This window comes from Polypterus senegalus, chromosome 9 (genome assembly GCF_016835505.1).
Source record: "Polypterus senegalus isolate Bchr_013 chromosome 9, ASM1683550v1, whole genome shotgun sequence".
NCBI classification, from domain to species: Eukaryota; Metazoa; Chordata; class Cladistia; order Polypteriformes; family Polypteridae; genus Polypterus; species Polypterus senegalus.
In genome coordinates, this window is record NC_053162.1 from 67,197,404 (window position 1) to 67,215,819 (window position 18,416).

Sequence of the window (18,416 nt, forward strand, 5' to 3'; positions counted from 1 at the left end):
AACACCACAGTGCTGAAAACAAAATAATGAAAAAAGTAATAAAACAGACATCAACAAAATAAATATAACAGCAGCACAAAACCAAAAAGTGCTGAACACTTAACAAGCAAAATTTCCTAATAAGAGAAAGGTGTTAAAATAATGTGTTCTGGATTCTACAAACGTCTGAAGGGAGACAACCTTACAATTGTACAGACTTGCATTTATAGTGGAGGAAAAATGGCAGTTCAAAAAATGTATAACACCTATGTGGCATCACTCATCAGCCGTATGACCACATCAAATATCATATACAGTGGGTATAGAAAAGAATCACCCCCTTCGAAATATTCCCATTTTTTTTGCTTTATAGCCTTAAATAAAAACACACAAACCAATATTTCTTCCCAGCTTTACTTACTCGATGCAACCTAAAACATCCAAGTGAAAGATATCACAGCTACAGTTCAGAACAATTATAAAAAATCAAAAACAAGACATACTGAGATTAATAAAGGATTACCCCCCAATGTCAATATTTTGTTGAACCACCTTTTGTTTTAATGACAGATTTGAGTCTGTTGGGATACTTCTCTATCAGCTTTGCACATCTAGATTGAGCAATATTTGCCCACACTTCTTTACAGAACTGTTCGAGTTCGGTCAAATTGGATGGTTAGCGTTGGTGGACTGCTATCTTCAAATCTTTCCACAGATTTTCAATGGGATTTAGGTCTTGGGTCTGACTGGGCCACACAAGGACATTCACCTTTTTCCCTACAGCCACTGTGTGGTCAATTTTGCTGTGTGCTTCAGGTCATTGTCGTGTTGAAAGGTGAACATTCTGCCCATCTTCAACTTCTTAGCAGAGGGTAGCAGGTTTTCCTCAAGAATTTCATGGTATTTTGCCCCATCCATTTTTCCTTCTACCCTAACAAGAACCCCAGGCCCTGTGGCAGAGAAACACCCCCATAACAAGATGCTGCCACCTCTATGCTTTACTGTAGGTATGGTGTGTTGTGGATGGTGAGCTGCTTTGGATTTCCACCTGGTGTATCGTTTGGTATTAAAGCCAAATAGTTTGATTTTGGTCTCATCTGACCATAAGTCCTTTTTCCACTTGGAATCAGCATCTTCCAGGTGCATTCTGGCAAAGCTCAAAGTGGCCTTTCTTGAGAAGTGGCTTTTTCGTTGCGACCACCCTGAACAAGCCACAATTGTGGAGTGCATGTGAAATTGTTGTCACATGCACACAATGACCACTCTCTGCCATAGAATCCTGTAACTCTTTTAAAGTGGCCATTGGCCTGAATGTAGCCTCTCTTAGTAGTTTCCTCCTTGCTCTTCCATCCAGTTTGGAGGGATGGCCGGATCCAGGGAGGGTCCTAGTAGCACCAAACACTTGCCACTTCTTTATTATGAACTTTACTGTGCTCCTTGGGATTGATAAAGCCTTTGAGATTTTTTTGTATCCATCTCCTGCCTCCTGGTCCGTCCACAACTTTATTCCTGAGATCTTTTGAAAGTGGCTTGCCACCCATAGTCAGTTGTTTGCTGTCAGTTGCACTACCAAGCAAGAGAATGCTCCAGGAACAGTTGTTTTTATGCTTCACTAATCACACTGGTTATAACTGATCACAGGTGGAAGCCAGTAACCATGGTCTGCAATGAAAATGGTGGTTACTTACACCTGATTGAGTTTAGGAGGAGGGTGATCCTTTATTCATCTCAATATTTCTTGGTTTTTATTTTTTTTAATTCTTCTGAACTGTAGCTGTGATATCTTTCACTTGGATGTTATAGATTGCATTGAGTAAGTAAAGCTGGAAAAATATTGGTTTGTGTGTTTTTATTTAAGGCTGTAAAGCAAAAAAAATGGGAATATTTCAAAGGGGGGGATTCATTTCTATACTGTATAGCCTCTTATGACATTGTTTCATAGCAGCCAATTTGGATCCCTGTAACAATGAAAGATTGGTAGAAGAATAATATCAAATAAAAGAGAAGGAAAACCAGCAAGGAAGTATAAAACCTAATCAAAATGAATGTGCAAAGGGCAGTATTTCTCATCCACTGCGTTGCAAGTTGATACTGTTTAGCTTTCGTGGGTTGTGGTGGGTGACCAGTTGGTCAAGGCTCACTCTGATAAATGTGCTTGATCCACCAAGGGGGACCCCCATTTTGGTGTGTCTCGAAAGCACTTTCATGGGTAAGCAAGTGCACATCCACCTGTCCTCGTTCAGGCTGCTCAAGTGTGCACCCTCCACTAATGACAGACTCCAAACACGTCAACTTATGCTGCGCCTTCTTATGTGTTTCTGGGATCCCTTCCTTAAATCACAAATGATACTTCACCTGACTTCCTCCAATTACCAAATGCCTCCCTACGCAGTCTGTTGTATGTGGTGTAACCTGAAAGGAAGCCTAAGAGTCCATGCTCACATTTGTGCATGCATGTGAACAACCACTGATGCTCCAACTCTCAATTGCCCTTTGGGAAGCAATCACTTTCATCTTTCTCTCTGACTGAAACAGTTTCTCTAACTTAACTTTTAATTCTTTTTTTTTGCAGCTTGGCACCTCGTGCCAGTATGCCTTCTCACATCTCGACCAGGGTTGAGTGGCCCAGCGCTCCATTGCTCGTACCCATGCATCTACCGCACTGCTTATCACTACCATAGCACCACCTTTCATTTATCAAGCTAAATACTGCCGTAGAACTAGTTTCAAAGTAAAATCTATAAATTGATACACTCACCCTGGTAAACATACAGGCAAGCACTGTGGCAATGGTGTGACTTGCTACATGCATCCTAATCAGTAAGGGTAGCTGAAAGGCAAATATGCTCTGCCCATACATCATAAACTGTGACAAAATTAAAGGCACACAAAGTTAGCTACATACCATCCCACACTCATCCATAAACCCAATTCATGACTCCTTAGTGGCAGCATGTGGTCCAATATAATTAAAAAGTGTAACAGTGTAAACTCTGGCCCTTCTCAAGCACCTCACAGACCATCATTTCACCTATCCTAACATTTTATTTCAAACTGGTCCTAACACAAATATGTTTTTTTTTTCACTCATCCAGTTTACATTAACGCTAAAGCTGAGTGCCCTAAATGATTAATGGTGGCCACTGCTTTCTGTTGATTATTTTCGGTTCACGCAGACTGCTGCGCCTGTCTCATTGATCACATCTAAGAAGAGATTTCTGCCTGAAAGGACAACCACTGTTAGTTGCTCAAAGAGCTGCATTCTGCACTTGGCTTAGCAAGGTGGGCAGAAATTTTGGGTAGCAACGCTGCCACACAAGCTGAGAGTCACGGGTTTATATCCCCATTTGGGATGTGAAATGTGAGGTTTGATTGTTCTCTCCGTACCTTCATACTTTGTTTTTTTAGATAGATAGATAGATAGATAGATAGATAGAGATAGATAGATAGATAGATAGATAGATAGATAGATAGATACTTTATTGATTCCAAGGGAAAATTCACATACTCCATTAGCAGCATACTGATAAAAAAAAATAATTAAAGAGTGATAAAAATGCAGGTATAACAGACAATAACTTTGTATAATGTTAACTTTTACCCCCCCGGGTGGAATTGAAGAGTCGTATACTGTAGAGGAGGAACGATCTCCTCAGTCTGTCAGTGGAGCAGGACAGTGACAGCAGTCTGTCGCTGAAGCTGCTCCTCTGTCTGGAGATGACACTGTTCAGTGGATGCAGTGGATTCTCCATGATTGACAGGAGCCTGCTCAGCCTGTTGCTCTGCCACAGATATCAAACTGTCCAGCTCTGTGCCTACAATAGAGCCTGCCTTCCTCACAAGTTTGTCCAGGCGTGAGGCGTCCCTTTTCTTTATGCTGCTTTCCCAGCACACCACTGCATAGAAGAGGGCGCTCGCCACAACCGCCTGATAGAACATCTGCAGCATCTTATTGCAGATGTTGAAGGACGCCAGCCTTCTAAGGAAGTATAGTCGGCTCTGTCCTTTCTTACACAGAGCATCAGTATTGGCAGTCCAGTCCAATTTGTCATCCAGCTGCACTCCCAGGTATTTATACGTCTGTACCCTCTGCTTGTTTTACTTCCATATCCCAAAGGCATGACTGCTCGCATAAATGGCAACTGACTGGGATAGGCAGTGAACTGGATGAATAAGAAAATAGACGGATGGATTGTGTGGAAATTTTGACGCAGCTTGCAACCCACATGGCCTGAAAAGGGTCCATGAACTGAAGCTCTTACTACACTAGACCACTTAACTCCATCTTTTGGGATACATCTAGACCCAGTCAGACCCTGATGGCAGAGACTTCATAAGCACAATTCAATGCAATATCCTGCCAGCTGCCAGCAATCTGCCTTTTTTCTTTTTGTAGGATTTTTCAGCATGTTTTATGCTGCATTGCTTTTTATGTCTCAATAAAGCAGAATGCTGGAAAGGAGAGAATGCTGCCATTTGTGTGAGTAAATTGCAAACAAGTCTATCCAGGTAAATATGAAGAGGGTCAGCATATAGAAATCTGAGAAATGGCACATTAACACATCAGGCAGTGTTTACCTTCAATGCCCCTTTTTAATAAATAATGTCAAGTAAAAAACAAAAGAATCAAAGCTCAATTGGCTTAAGTCTTTGGCCTCCTGTCCACGTACTGGTCAAAGACCACTGCACAAAACAGTATGGATATATGCTGCATAGACTGCCACAGTTAAGCTAACATAAAAGTAACATTCCCTCTTCTGATTTTCAGTTAATGTGAAATAGACTCATTTCAATGCAAAAATAAACATTAAAGATGCAAAACTGCAAGCCTCCAGTTTGCTCGAGGCCATCCATTTACAGCAGCTTTATAAAGTCATGTATCAGCCTCGTACAAAGCGATTTAAATAATCAGGATTTACCAAAAATAGTGCAACTATATAAACAGAAATTAAAAAGAAACCAAAATTTCAAGCCCTGCTAATGAAATGGTGCCTAAAGCTGATCATCTCTATATGTTTTATATAAAGGAATAAAAACCCTATGTGTGGAATTAATAAATTATTAAACCTTCCTCTCATAAAAGTTGTTGCCAGCTTTTATTATTTTTCTTTCTACACTTGGAGACAGAGGCAAAAAAAAAATCCAGTCTGAATAAAATGGGTGCAGGAATTTTTTCTTTTTCATTTTCTAATTCCAAAATAATTGTATTTCCTGTGGCTCGGTGTTTATAAAGCCTTTATGAAAGGATTTCTGCTTCCAAGTTTATGCTTTTTGACATTCTGGAACAAAAGCCTCTCTAATCTCGGGTCCTTTCCTCTACCAATTTACTTTCATTACATTTCTGAGGGCCGTCAGGTTCTTTGATCCTTAAACTTTTACCTGATGCAGTGTAATTAGTATTTAAAGCAGCTTTAAAAGGCTCATTTTCATGTCTTTCACAGAAAGATATAAAAGTGAAACGTCAGCTGCTTTATTTTTAATTCTTATACTTCTTTTTTTGGGGAGGTAGAATTAACTATTCACATTTACATTATGCAGTATGTGGTATTACTAATTCAATTTTAAGACTTCCTGATGTTTTTCCATTTTCCTTAACAACGTGCCTTGGTGGCACCCACAATGCTGGTAACTATTGCTTTCATAGACTTTTGCTAAATTCATTTTTATTCTTCTCTCAATTTTAAACCACAGCTTCATTAAAAGAGAAAAAACAATGACCTCTGAAATAAGGCAGGAATACAAAAACAGTGTATGAATGTCTGTTTTAATTCATTAAAGCACTTAAACCTGTAATGGATACCCTCTTTTAGTAGTTTGTGTTAGTCCATGACACAGTTTTTATGAGTAGTACAAACTGTTTACCAATTCATTTTTTTTCTTACTGTAAAGCCGTGCCTTGGATTTCCAAAGAAGCCGTGAGAATCACAGTTAGAAGAAAAGAGCACAAGCCACACATCAACTGTTTTTCTTTTTCTGCTGTGAAGGACTTAAGAGGTTGCAAATCATGGCTGACACTTAAAGCTGGTGGGTGTGAGAAGCTAAAGGGAAGTGTACAGTTCCTGTGAATGTTACTTATGACATTATCTTGTTTTCTTGACATAAACATTTCTATTAACTAGTGGGTAGTTTTTTACATGATAGCTGAAAATCCAAAATATTTATATTGTATTTGCTAAAAGACATACGGACATATTATACTTCAATTGCAAACTAGAAATCTTTAGGTTTATGGAGAGTTGGAATTACAGTTTTTTTTTTTTTTCTTCATCTAGAGCAGGGTTCCTCAACCTTATGTCTTGGCTTACCATGCCAGGATTTTAGGTTTAATTTAAAAATAGATAATTTTTTCCATTTTTGTCCATCAATCTACACTTTTTAACCCATAATGACAAAGTGAACATGTTTATAGAAAGGTTTGCAAATTTATTAAAAATGAAAAACTGAAATTTCTAATTCATAGAAGTATTCAGACCCTTTGCTGTGGCCCTTCAAATTTATGTCAGGTTGATGTTGTCTTTAATTATCTTGAGCTGAGTCTAGAACTTTACTAGAGTCCACCTAAGACAAAGAGAACTGAATGGTATAAAACCATTTATAAAGCTTTGAGTTTTCCCAAGAGCACAGTTGCCTCAGTAGTTATGAAAAGGAAGAAGTTTGGGACCACCACCAAAACTCTTCCCAGATTTGACCATCATGCTAAATTAACAAAGCAAGAATGGCCTTGAACAGGTAGGTGAACAAGAACCCAAAGCTACAGAAGTCCTCTGTTGAAATGAGAGTAACTGTCGGAAGGATGACTATCTCAGCAGCACTCCATCAATTGTAGAGTAGCTAGACAGCAGCCACTTTTAAGTAAAAGACGTATGACAGCCCACATGGAGTTTGCCAGATGGTATTTAAAGATCTCTAAGAGCATGAAGAAAAAGATTCTCTGGTCTGATGAGACAAGCATTGAACTATTTAGTCAGGTCACCAAACATTGTGTCTGGTGAAAACCAGGCATTGCCCATCACCTGTATTATACCATCACAGTGTTGCAGAATTGTGGTGGCTGAATCATACTATGGGGGTGCTTCTCTGCTGCAGAGAGAGGGAGATTGATCAGAAGTGACGAAGGGGTGGATACAGCCAAATACGCAGAGTTTCTTGAAGAAAACATACTCCAGAGTGACAACTGTCTCAGGCTGGGGTGATGGTTTACCTTTCAGCACCACAATGACTCAGGGCATACAGCCAAGACAATGCTAGAGTAGCTTTGGGTAGCTTAGTATAATCTCTGATCATCCTTGATTGGCCCAGCCAAAGCACAGAGTTAAACCCTACAGATTGTCTATGGAGAGACCTGAAGTTGATAATTTACAGACATTCCCAATCCAATCTAATGGAGATTGAGAGGATCTATTAGGAAGAATTCAATAAACTGCCCAAGTCCAGGTGTACAAAGCTTGTAGAGACATACCTAAGAAGACTCAAAACTGTTAATTATGCCAAAGGGGATTGTATAAAGTACTGAATTAAGAGTCTGAATACTTACTGTATATGAATAAGAGATTTCAGTTTTTGAGTTTTAGTAAATTTCCAAACATTTCTGAAAACATGTTTTTGTTTTGCCATTACGGTTAATTAGTGTAGATTGATGGGCAAAAATTACACATTTTTCCATCTAAAATGTGCAGAAAGTGAGATACTAAGTGGGATCTGAATACATTTTGAATCCACTATATAAGTTAGACAGGGAGAACATCACCCACCCTGGTACAAATGGGAGATTTTATTGGTTTGGGATTTCTGTGTTGGGTTTATAAAGAACTAGCTGGAGTACCCTACGTTGCCTGGGAATGTGTGACGATGCAGGTTCTCTTCCATGCTCCCTTCGTTCACAGGGAGCCCTGAACCCAACACCGTCGATAATGTCACCGAGATGAGCTGACAAATGGGGACAAATCTCTCAAAGCCAGGGGATATATTCCAAAAAGTGAAAAAGTGCTTTTATTTAAAACAATCAAAAACAAAAGGTGCCGTGCAATAAGTTCCAATAAATAAATCCGTAAAACAAGTGACCAGTGGGGTTAAAACCATCAATAAATAAATCCTTTAAAATCAGAGGTTAAAAATGCAGAAGTTAAAAATGCAGTCCCTCACTCCTTTGTTATTCTCCGGCCCACCTCCATCACTCTCACCCATTGCTCACACCCGGCAGAGACCAACAGCCACGAGCTCCTTCAGCTAACCTCCGTCTTGGCCCCCTTCCGGACGTCACTGCCAGACCGTCGAGGTCAGCTCTCCTCCCTTGATCCTTCACGCTCCTCAAATCCCATGGGAGGACACCTCTCTGCTCACCCCACTCACTGGTTTTCAGTGGGGCGAACTAGCCCCTAGAGTGCTACTGACTAACGCTCCTTAGCGGGGCCCCAGCTCGTGGTGTCTCCTTTATTGGTGGCCAGATCCTCTCACCTAGACTGCCTTTTTCCGACCTTTAACCTCCATTGTCAACCTTTTCTTCTCAACCTTTTTTTATTGGAAGCCGCGGACCCGCTATACTTCAGAATTTATAATGAATTTCCCAAATGAAAGAAACACAACATAGAAATAGAACAAACATTTTTCTGATTCACATTTTATTATAATAGGTAATACAAGTGGTTATTCCAGAGCCTTTGGATACACTATTTTTTTTTTTCCTTATGGTGCGAAAATGAACAAATTCTAAGGATTGCCCACTATAGAACATGCTACGTAGAGTTGTCCATGTGAAAAGCATGGATTTTTTAAATTGATCCCTGCAACTTGCAGTAATTGCCCTCGAGCCTTACTAATTGACATAGCAAAAGCCAAACGAACAGGAAATTGTAGCCGTTTGAAATCAAAGGGTAAATCATTCAGAATCAGCTGTATTCTTGGTATAAAAACATTTTCACATCTTGCGCAACCTGTTATGATAGTTGCTTCAATAATACGTATTGATGGAAAAGTTGCCGGCATTTAAAGATGTGATTCACTTCAGAAACTCTACTCATTAGTCGGTAAGCATAAAGTCCATTGCACTGAGTTTCTTACCAGCAACAGAGTTGCCCGTAGATGGATGTGTTCGTGGAATTCCAAAGTAATACCCATCTTCGCCTTGCCAAAAGATTAGTGGACACTGAAGGGCATCATACGACCTGTGTGTGTCTGCCACACACTGAAGACTTCTGTTCCTTTTCTCAATGATAATGTCCCACTTCCCAAAGTCATTGCCTACTATTACAATGGCAACCTCATCAAGTATTGGAGCATTGAATCGTCGGTGATGCTCTCCCTGTGGCATTTTGTCAGCTCTTATGACAACTTTATAATCATCTGTTGACATACGTTGAAGTGCAGTCTTGAGAAAGGTGACATATGCATTGTTCTTATGAAGGAATTGTTCTAAATCCATCACAATGTCCAGTCTCAAGTTTGGTATTCTGCTGTGTCTATGATGCGCTGTTGTGGAAATATCTCCCATGAAGTAGATCTGAAGGAACTCAATTGTCCCATCAATTAATGGATGTAATGATCCTATTGTATGGTAAACTTGACCTTGTACTTTGAATGTGGGCATGAACCCATCCTCTCATATTTGTTTAGTTGCACCAAAAGAAGTCATTTGAAAACAGGAATTGTACTTCCTGATGTTGTTCAAGAAATACTTTGAAATTGGTGTTGATTCTGACATCAAACAGTGTAGAGGTTCAGGTGGATGAAGTAGAGATGGCAGTTTGACCTTCCCATTTGAGCAACACAATCCCGGTGGCTCTCCTTTCCATTTTAGAGCTCTTACGATGAACACAGCATCAGACATTTTTCCCAACCAAACATACCTCATGATCTTCTCCTGGTCACAAAGGAGCCCCATGCCTAGTTTGGTGGAGATCCGGTGCAGATTTGTATGGCGGACAAACAAACATACATCAACTACAGCCTCCCTTCCCTTTCTCCAGATGTTTCATCTGGTCTTGCATCAGCAGCCCTTCTCCTGTTGGTTTCTCTTTCCTGAGATGTTTCATCTGGTCTTGCATCAGCAGCCCTTCTCCTGTTGGTTTCTCTTTCCTGAGATGATTCATCCGGTCCTACATCAGCAGCCCTTCTCCTGTTGGCAGTACAGGGACGTGTGCAGAACTGTCACTAAAAAAGTGCCCTGCGCTTCACCCCGAACATTTTTCCCAACCAAACATACACCATGACCTCCTGCTGGTCTCAAAGGAGCCCCAGGCCCAGGTTGGTGGAGATCGGACACCCGTTGTAGATTTGTATGGCGGACAAACAAACATACATCGACTCTGCTTTATATATTAGATGATATGTTCTGCGTAGACTACACAATTCATCTTACCATTTGCATGTACATTCAAAAATTATTACATCTTTGTCATGTGAATAAATAAATACTAACACACGTAACTCAGGGTATTTTCATTTACATAATCTTTTAAAGTTGGTTTTATGACGGCATACCCTTCAAGTCAGATTTGTGTTACATTTGCTGTTGTGAGACTGAATCAGTATACAGGGGAGGCATTAGCTGGTTAATAAGAGTAATATTTAATGAACGAGTCAAATGAATTAAAATTTAAATTATCACAAACTCCTGAGGCTTCTTTTTTTGGAATTGTCACAACTTTAAGGTTACCATTGCATTTAAAATGTATTATCAAATCAAATTTGTCAATTTAGGATTATAACTATTTCAGAATTTCTGTTGTTTGCAAACTGTCTCACATAACTGATCTGACTTTGTCATAATTTATTCTCGGTGTTCTAATACAGAATTTCCCACTGAATTGACCTGCAATAATTACTCAAATTTGGATGCTGTGTTTGATACACCCATGTGCCATCACAGATACAGAGTTACTAATTTTATTTCAGCAATTAAGTACACTAATACCTCTTCCTATGTCAGCAATTGGTTCCAAAAGGCACGACTTAAGTTGACAAATGACTTAACACGGAAAACCCTTAAAAAACAATTTAGACCCCCTATAAACACCTAATAAGTATTTCCCTTAAATATATAAACATTATTAATGTTACATCATAAAAAAAGCAAAAACATTTTTACCAAAAACTTTTACATGGGTGATACCATCATCTAGTTATGTTGCAGTTGCAGCCTGGATTAGTGTAAGTCTCATGTAGTAACACTTGAATATGGCAATGATCCCTTGGTCCATCAGTTGCACAAGAGAGGTGGTGTTGGGAGGGAGATAAATGACAGTTGACAATGTTTTATTGGATGGCCAGGAGTGTTGTCTAAAATAAAAAGAATCTTAAATAGGATGACTTTCTCTTTACAATACTTCTCAACTGTTGGTACAAAGTGGTTAAAGACCCAATCCTCAAAAATTTCGCAAGTCACCCAAATCTAATGATTTGATATCCATATTACTGGAAGAGATGCCTTGGGATGTTCTTCAGTGCTCAAGGATTCTGGGCATGATACACTAGTGGTGGCTTTAGCTTAAAGTTGCCCGCACAGTTTCCTCCTAACATAAGGGTCAAATGGTCTTTTGAAACCTTGAAGCTTGGCATAGCCTTCTCCTCCTTGGATATAAATGAATGGTCTGGCATCTTTTTCCAGTAATGACCAGTCTCATCTACATTGAATATAAGCTTTTTTTTATTACATTGTAACAAGATTTGCCAATGTAGCAGGGAATTCAGACGCTGCTGTTTCATCAGCTGATGCACTTTGGATCCTGATGTTGTGAAGACCATTTCACTGCTTAAACCTCATAAACCATTATGTACTTGCTTTGAACTATTCTTTTAATTTGAAACAGTTCGTTAGTCAGTCTACACATAATGCAGGTCATAGGTTAGACTTAGTATTTACCAAAGGACTAAAAGTTGATGTGAAGCAGATCATTGATATTGGTCTATCAGACCATTTTCTTTTACTATTTAATATAGAAATAATGATAGAAAACATTTACAAGAAGCATATTGTTAAAAAACGCTTCTTTGATTCAGCAGCAGCTTCAAAATTAACACAAATTCTAAGCAACCAGTCTGTTTGTTGTGCTAAACACAATAGCAAGGATAATGTAAATAATAAGGTGGAAGAATTTGTTACTAAGGTGAGAGCTGCTGCTGACATAAATCACACCTGAAAAGACAGTTAAAAAATCTTCTAGCATTGTTACACCATGGAAGACCCAAAGAGTGTCTGATTTAAAGAGAACATGCCGGAGAGATGAGCGTAAATGGAGAAACTACCCAGATATGAGATATTGAAGGTAAAAATAACAGAATACAATAACACAGTCCATCTCAAGAGGTGCTGCTATTTCTCTAGAATTATAAATAACAATGCTAGTAATCCCAGAGTCTTATTCTCTACGATTGATCGTCTGCTGGACCCAGGTAACTCAAAGGAATGCCTCCAAAATACTTCCAGTGAAACTTGTGAGGCTATTGCTGTATTTTTCAATCAAAAAATTAATGATAATAGAAATAATATAGTACAGTATATCTGCTGTACCACTGCAGATCTTCTTAAGCTCCAGTACTCCATTATAAACAACACTGTGGATCCTCTTAAGCCCCAGTACTCCATTATAAACAAATTAAATTCTTTCACCAGGATAGATTTACCTGATTTATATAAAATAATTTCTCAACTGAGACCCTCCACCTGCGTCCTTGACCCAATACCAAAAAGTTTTTCAAAGAAGTATCGGGCGTGCTAATTGATAGTATTCTTGACATAGTAAACTCATCATTAGATACAGGGGTCTTCCCAGCCTGTCTTAAGACTGCTGTAGTTAAACTCCTACACTGCTATTGTGGGCTGCATCAGGAGTGGACGGGAGGAGGAGTATAGGAAGCTAATCAAAGACTTTGTTAAATGGTGTCAATCAAACCACTTACACCTGAACACCAGCAAGATCAAGGAACTGGTGGTGGATTTTAGGAGGCCCAGGCCCCATCATGGACCCGTGATCATCAGAGGAGACTTTGTGCAGAGGGTACAGACCTGTAAATACCTGGGAGTGCAGCTGGATGATAAATTGGACTGGACTGCCAATACTGATGCTCTGTGTAAGAAAGGTCAGACCCGACTATACTTTTTTAGAAGGTTGGCGTGCTTCAACATCTGCAATAAGATGCTGCAGATATTCTACCAGACGGTTGTGGCGAGTGCCCTCTTCTAAGCGGTGGTGTGCTGGGGAGGCAGCATAAAGAAGAAGGATGCCTCACACCTGGACAAACTTGTGAGGAAGGCAGGCTGTATTGTAGGAATGAAGCTGGACAGTTTAACATCTGTGGCAGAGCGACGGGCGCTGAGCAGGCTCCTGTCAATCATGGAGAATCCACTGTATCTACTGAACAGTGTCATCTCCAGGCAGAGGAGCAGCTTCAGCGACAGACTGCTGTCACTGTCCTGCTCCACTGACAGACTGAGGAGATCGTTCATCCTCCTCACAAAGCGACTTTTCAATTCCACCCAGTTTAAATGCTAATATTATTCAAAGTTTTTGTCTGTTTTTACATGCATTTTTATTACTCTTTAATTTAATATTGTTTTTTGTATCAGTATGCTGGATTATGTGAATTTCCCCTTGGGATTAATAAAGTATCTATCTATCTATCTATCTGCTCAAAAAAAAAATCTTGACTCCTCTGCTTTTGAAAATTTTAGACCCATCTCTAACCTGCCTTTCTTAAGTGAAATTCTAGAGAAGGCAGTCATTATGCAGCTAAATGACCACCTCAATAAACATGCTATTCTTGATAAGTTTCAGTCGGGTTTCAGAACAAATCACAGCACAGAAACTGCACTCGTTAAAGTAGTAAATGACTTGCGGGTAAATGCAGAGGCCGTTTATCTGTTCTCATCCTCTTAGATCTGAGTGCCACATTTGATGCCATTGACTCTATACAGGTGAGGGGACGCTGGTGCACGCAAGTTGCTGCCGCTCCTCCCTGTTAACACACTTTTTGCAAAATTCGCCTTAATTCTACACTTCTCACGCTTCTTTTATTTCTTTTATTGTAGGTATAGTTCGTGGATACAGCCGACTTGAATTGCATGGATTTGGCTTAATATTCACAGATTTTATGGACTCTATTTTGACTGGGAACAGTTGAATCTGTGGATCGCGGGACGAAACCTACGAACATTTCTTTCATACCTGGCGATCTATGAACACGGGATGATCTGTCTCCGTGATTATATTCGCTATGCTGATCTGCTCCCGATTCATTTTACAGTACTCTACGACTGAGAACTGATCTGATGTTCATACTAACCTGGCTTATGGCTCCGGGGCGATCATGCATGAAATTACCAAGCGTTACTCTTTGTGGCTGTATATTGGAACCTCCAAATCCTGCTACCTCCTCCTGCTATGCTTTCTGCTGCTTTGCTATTGCTGCTCATCTCATCTACGCTACCACACCCGCCTGCCCTACCGGTTTCACTGTGCTATGCTGCTTCTCCACTGCTTTTCAGATAAGTATTGCCCAGTATCATGCTAAAATACTCTCATGACAAACTCCTTCTTATTAAACAGTTTGTCCAGAGCAAATGGTCTGACTGGAACATCCTTAAAGACGCCGGGATTTTGCAGCGCCCGAAATATATTGTAGTGACCCGCAGCCAGCTGTCGGCGTGATGCATTGTGGGTAATTTATGTAAAGTTTACTGTTGTGTTAAATTAGCAAGGTAATCAATTGTTTTTCCTGTTGTAATTGTTGTATGTGTTTGTATTCAGCTGGTGGGGTGGGTTTGGGTTATTGCCGTCCGGGTTATTAAATTGTAAATAGTTACCATCAATGAGAAAGATGGCTTCGTTAATGACCTTGGCAATGGCTATGCAATGAGATTGAGCTTTGTTTCTGACTATCTGCTTAATAAAGAGATACAACAGGACAGAGCTGTGTTATTGCTAAGATTCATCTAAGCAATGATTGCCGAGACACTCTGAGTGCGTGCGGTGTATGGGACACAAGTGCTCGCTGGCTTAAAGAGCTAGGTACAGCTGCGTGCATGGCGCTGGCATTCGCTGGCCGACCAACTTAGGGAAGTGCACGGCTGAGTGCGGCTCTGAAAACTTTAAGACTCAACCACGGGTCGCTACAATATTCATCGCGGGTCAGGTTGCCGCCACCGCCGGGCTGCGAATGAAAAGACAACCAGCAGCATTTGCTCAGGAATAAGCCTTCCTTCTCATGGCCCTGGAAATATAAGTGTCAGTGTGCCAAATTTACATTGTGTGGAAATAAACCCTGCTCACGGCTCTGTGCAAAAAGAAGCCTCATTAACTAATATTGCCTGTTTAACTCGAAATCTCTTAATGGCAAAGCATTGGTGCTGTCAGAACTCATCACTGACACCAAACTTGATATACTGTGTTTAACGGAGACTTAGCAAAAACCAAATGAATTGACGTCTCTCACGGAGGCGACTCCAACTGGTTTCACTTTCCATACAGAATCTCTCAGCTCTAGACAAGGAGGTGGGCTAGAGGTAATTATCAGAGCAGACTTAAATATAAAACGAATCCCAATTGACTGTCCACTGTCTTTTGAGTGCCTGGCTCTTAAACTAATAACGGAAACAGGTCCTGTCTCACTCATTGTTCTTTATCGTCCCCCAAAATACAATGCATCCTTCTTATCTGATCTGATTGAACTTTTAACCCACCTAAGCTCTTACTCTCAGAGAATTATCCTTCTTGGTGATTTCAACATCCATATTGACATACTACATCTAAACTGAGAAATGAATTCCTATCCTTACTGGACTGTTTTGACTTGACACAACATGTTGATTTTCCCACCCACTCTGGTGGTCATATATTGGATCTGATCTGCACTTCTGGACTATCTGTTGCCAACATTTACAGCACTGATTTGGGACTTTCTGACCATAAAGCAGTATTTTTACTGTCTCACTGCCTTTCCTCCTCTTACCTGTAAACGACAAATTTCTTACAGAAACCTTAAAAATATCTGTCCCTCTATCCTTTCTGGATCCATTTCTGATCTTTTACTGTCTGCACCTATTCCGTCAACACTAGATAGTCTTGTTGACCACTATAACTCAGCCCTTCATTCAGCATTAGATAAAACAGCTCCTTTAAAACATAAAGAGGTTTCCTTTAAACGTTCAGCTCCCTGGTATAATTCAGAATTGCGATCTATGAAAGCAGCTGGCTGACGCCTTGAGAGAATGTCACGTAAGACTGGCCTCACTGTGCACATCCAGGCTTTCTCTGACCACCAAAGAGCTTACAGAGAAGCACTAACTGCTGCTAAGAACACCCACTATGGCAGAATAATAGAAAGTGGCCACGATAACCCAAGGGTTTTGTTTTCTGTAGTTAATAAACTACTCGAACCTGCATCTGGCCCAACTACCTCTTCTACTGAAGAATGTGAGGATTTCCTCCACTTTTCCGTAACAAAATTAAAGATCTAAATAATTCAACTAACATAAATACATCATCTGTTTATATCTCTCCCTGTTTTCCCACTCCATCCAGCTCCTTCTCTAAGTTCTCACCAGTCACATCTGCTTTGTTAATGACCTGCTTTGTAAGATGAGGCCGACTACTTGTGTACTGGACCCCATCCCCAGCACACTACTTAAATCCTGCCTTCATGCCATAATCCCGACTGTTACAACAATAATAAACTCATCCCTTGACACTGGCTCTGTGCGCTCACTTTTAAAATCGCTTCTGTAACCCCAATGTTAAAAAGTCTGGTCTTGATGCTGACAATCTTAACAACTTTCGGCCTATTTCCCACTTACCTTTCCTGTCAAAAGCTCTTGAGCGTGTTGTAGCCTCCCAGCTCACCAATTACTTAACTACTAATAATTTGATGGAACCCTTTCAGTCTGGTTTCAGGGTGCAGCACAGCTGTGAAACTGCTCTGCTACGGGTAACCAATGATTTGCTTATGGCAGCAGACTCTGGACAAACCAGCATATTAATTCTGTTAGACCTCAGTGCAGCATTTGACACTGTCAGACATGACATTCTACTGTCAGAATGGAGAACATGCTGGGTATCTCTGGCACTGCCCTCCAGTGGTTCAAGTCCTATCTGACTGATAGGCAAGAGTCTGTTAGTCTTGGCAACAGCAGATCCAGCTTGGCGCCAGTCACACAAGGAGCTCCTCAGGGCTCTGTCCTCGGCCCTCTTCTCTTCTGTATTTATATGCTTCCCTTGGCCATATTATTCGTAGCTATGGACTGGGCTATCATTTTATGCAGATGATACTCAACTCTACTTCAATGTTAAAAGTGGAACTTCATCAGAGCTTTCTCAGCTCACAACCTGCCTTAGTGAAATTAAAACCTGGATGGAGCAGAACTCTTTAAAATTAAATTGCAACAAAACTGAACTCCTGCAAATTGGGACTAAAATGCAACTTAATAAAATGAGCTCCTTCCCAGTCCATCTTGGCGGTGATCTCATCAGACCTGCCTCTACTGCAAAGAATCTTGGCATCATCTTTGATTCATCCCTCTTATTCCCCCACATAAATCACATTAAGAAACTTTCTTACTTTCACCTCCGTAACATATCCCGTGTTCGCTACTTCCTCTCCTTTTCTAATGTTGAGAAACTTGTCCATGCTTTTATCACATCCCGCATAGATTATTGTAATTCGCTGCTGGCAGGTGCCCCTTCTAATCTTATATCACAGCTCCAGCTTATTCAAAACTCAGCTGCAAGAGTCCTTACTCGAACCAGCAGCAGCAAGCACATCACACCCATCATGCTCCTCTTCACTGGCTCCCTGTGTCTTACAGAATCGAATATAAAATCCTACTAATAACCTACAAAGCCCTAAATAACGTCGCGCCAAACTACATCAGTGACCTTCTCCATCACTGTGCCTGCCCGTTCACTAAGGTCCTCTGATTCTGGCACTCTTGTTGTACCCCACACTAATCTACACTCCATGGGTGACAGGGCCTTCAGCTGTATAGCCCCAGACTCTGGAATGACCTACCAAATTAATCAGGTCAGCTGACTCCATGAATTCTTATAAAAACAACTCAAAACTCATCTGTTCAGGAAGGCTTTTAGCTCTACTTGACTTCATTCCCCTTCTCTCAATTTACCTCTCTGTCAAGATGCCCATGTAACCTGTATGTGTGTGCTAGACCATCAATTATGTTGTCTGTTAGGCTTTCTCTGAATTTACTGTCTTAATCTTCTTTATTTATTTATTTGGTTTGTACTATGCTATATACTGTATACCCTGCCGTTCTTTCTTATATTCTGTAAGTGCCTTGAGCATGGGAAAGGCGCTATATAAATAAAATATATTATTATTTTATTATCATTGATCATAATATTCTTAGAAATTGCCTTAGTCAATGGGTGGGCATCTCTGGTAGTGTTTTAAGTTGGTTTGAATCCTACCTGGCAGGTAGAAAATTCTTTGTT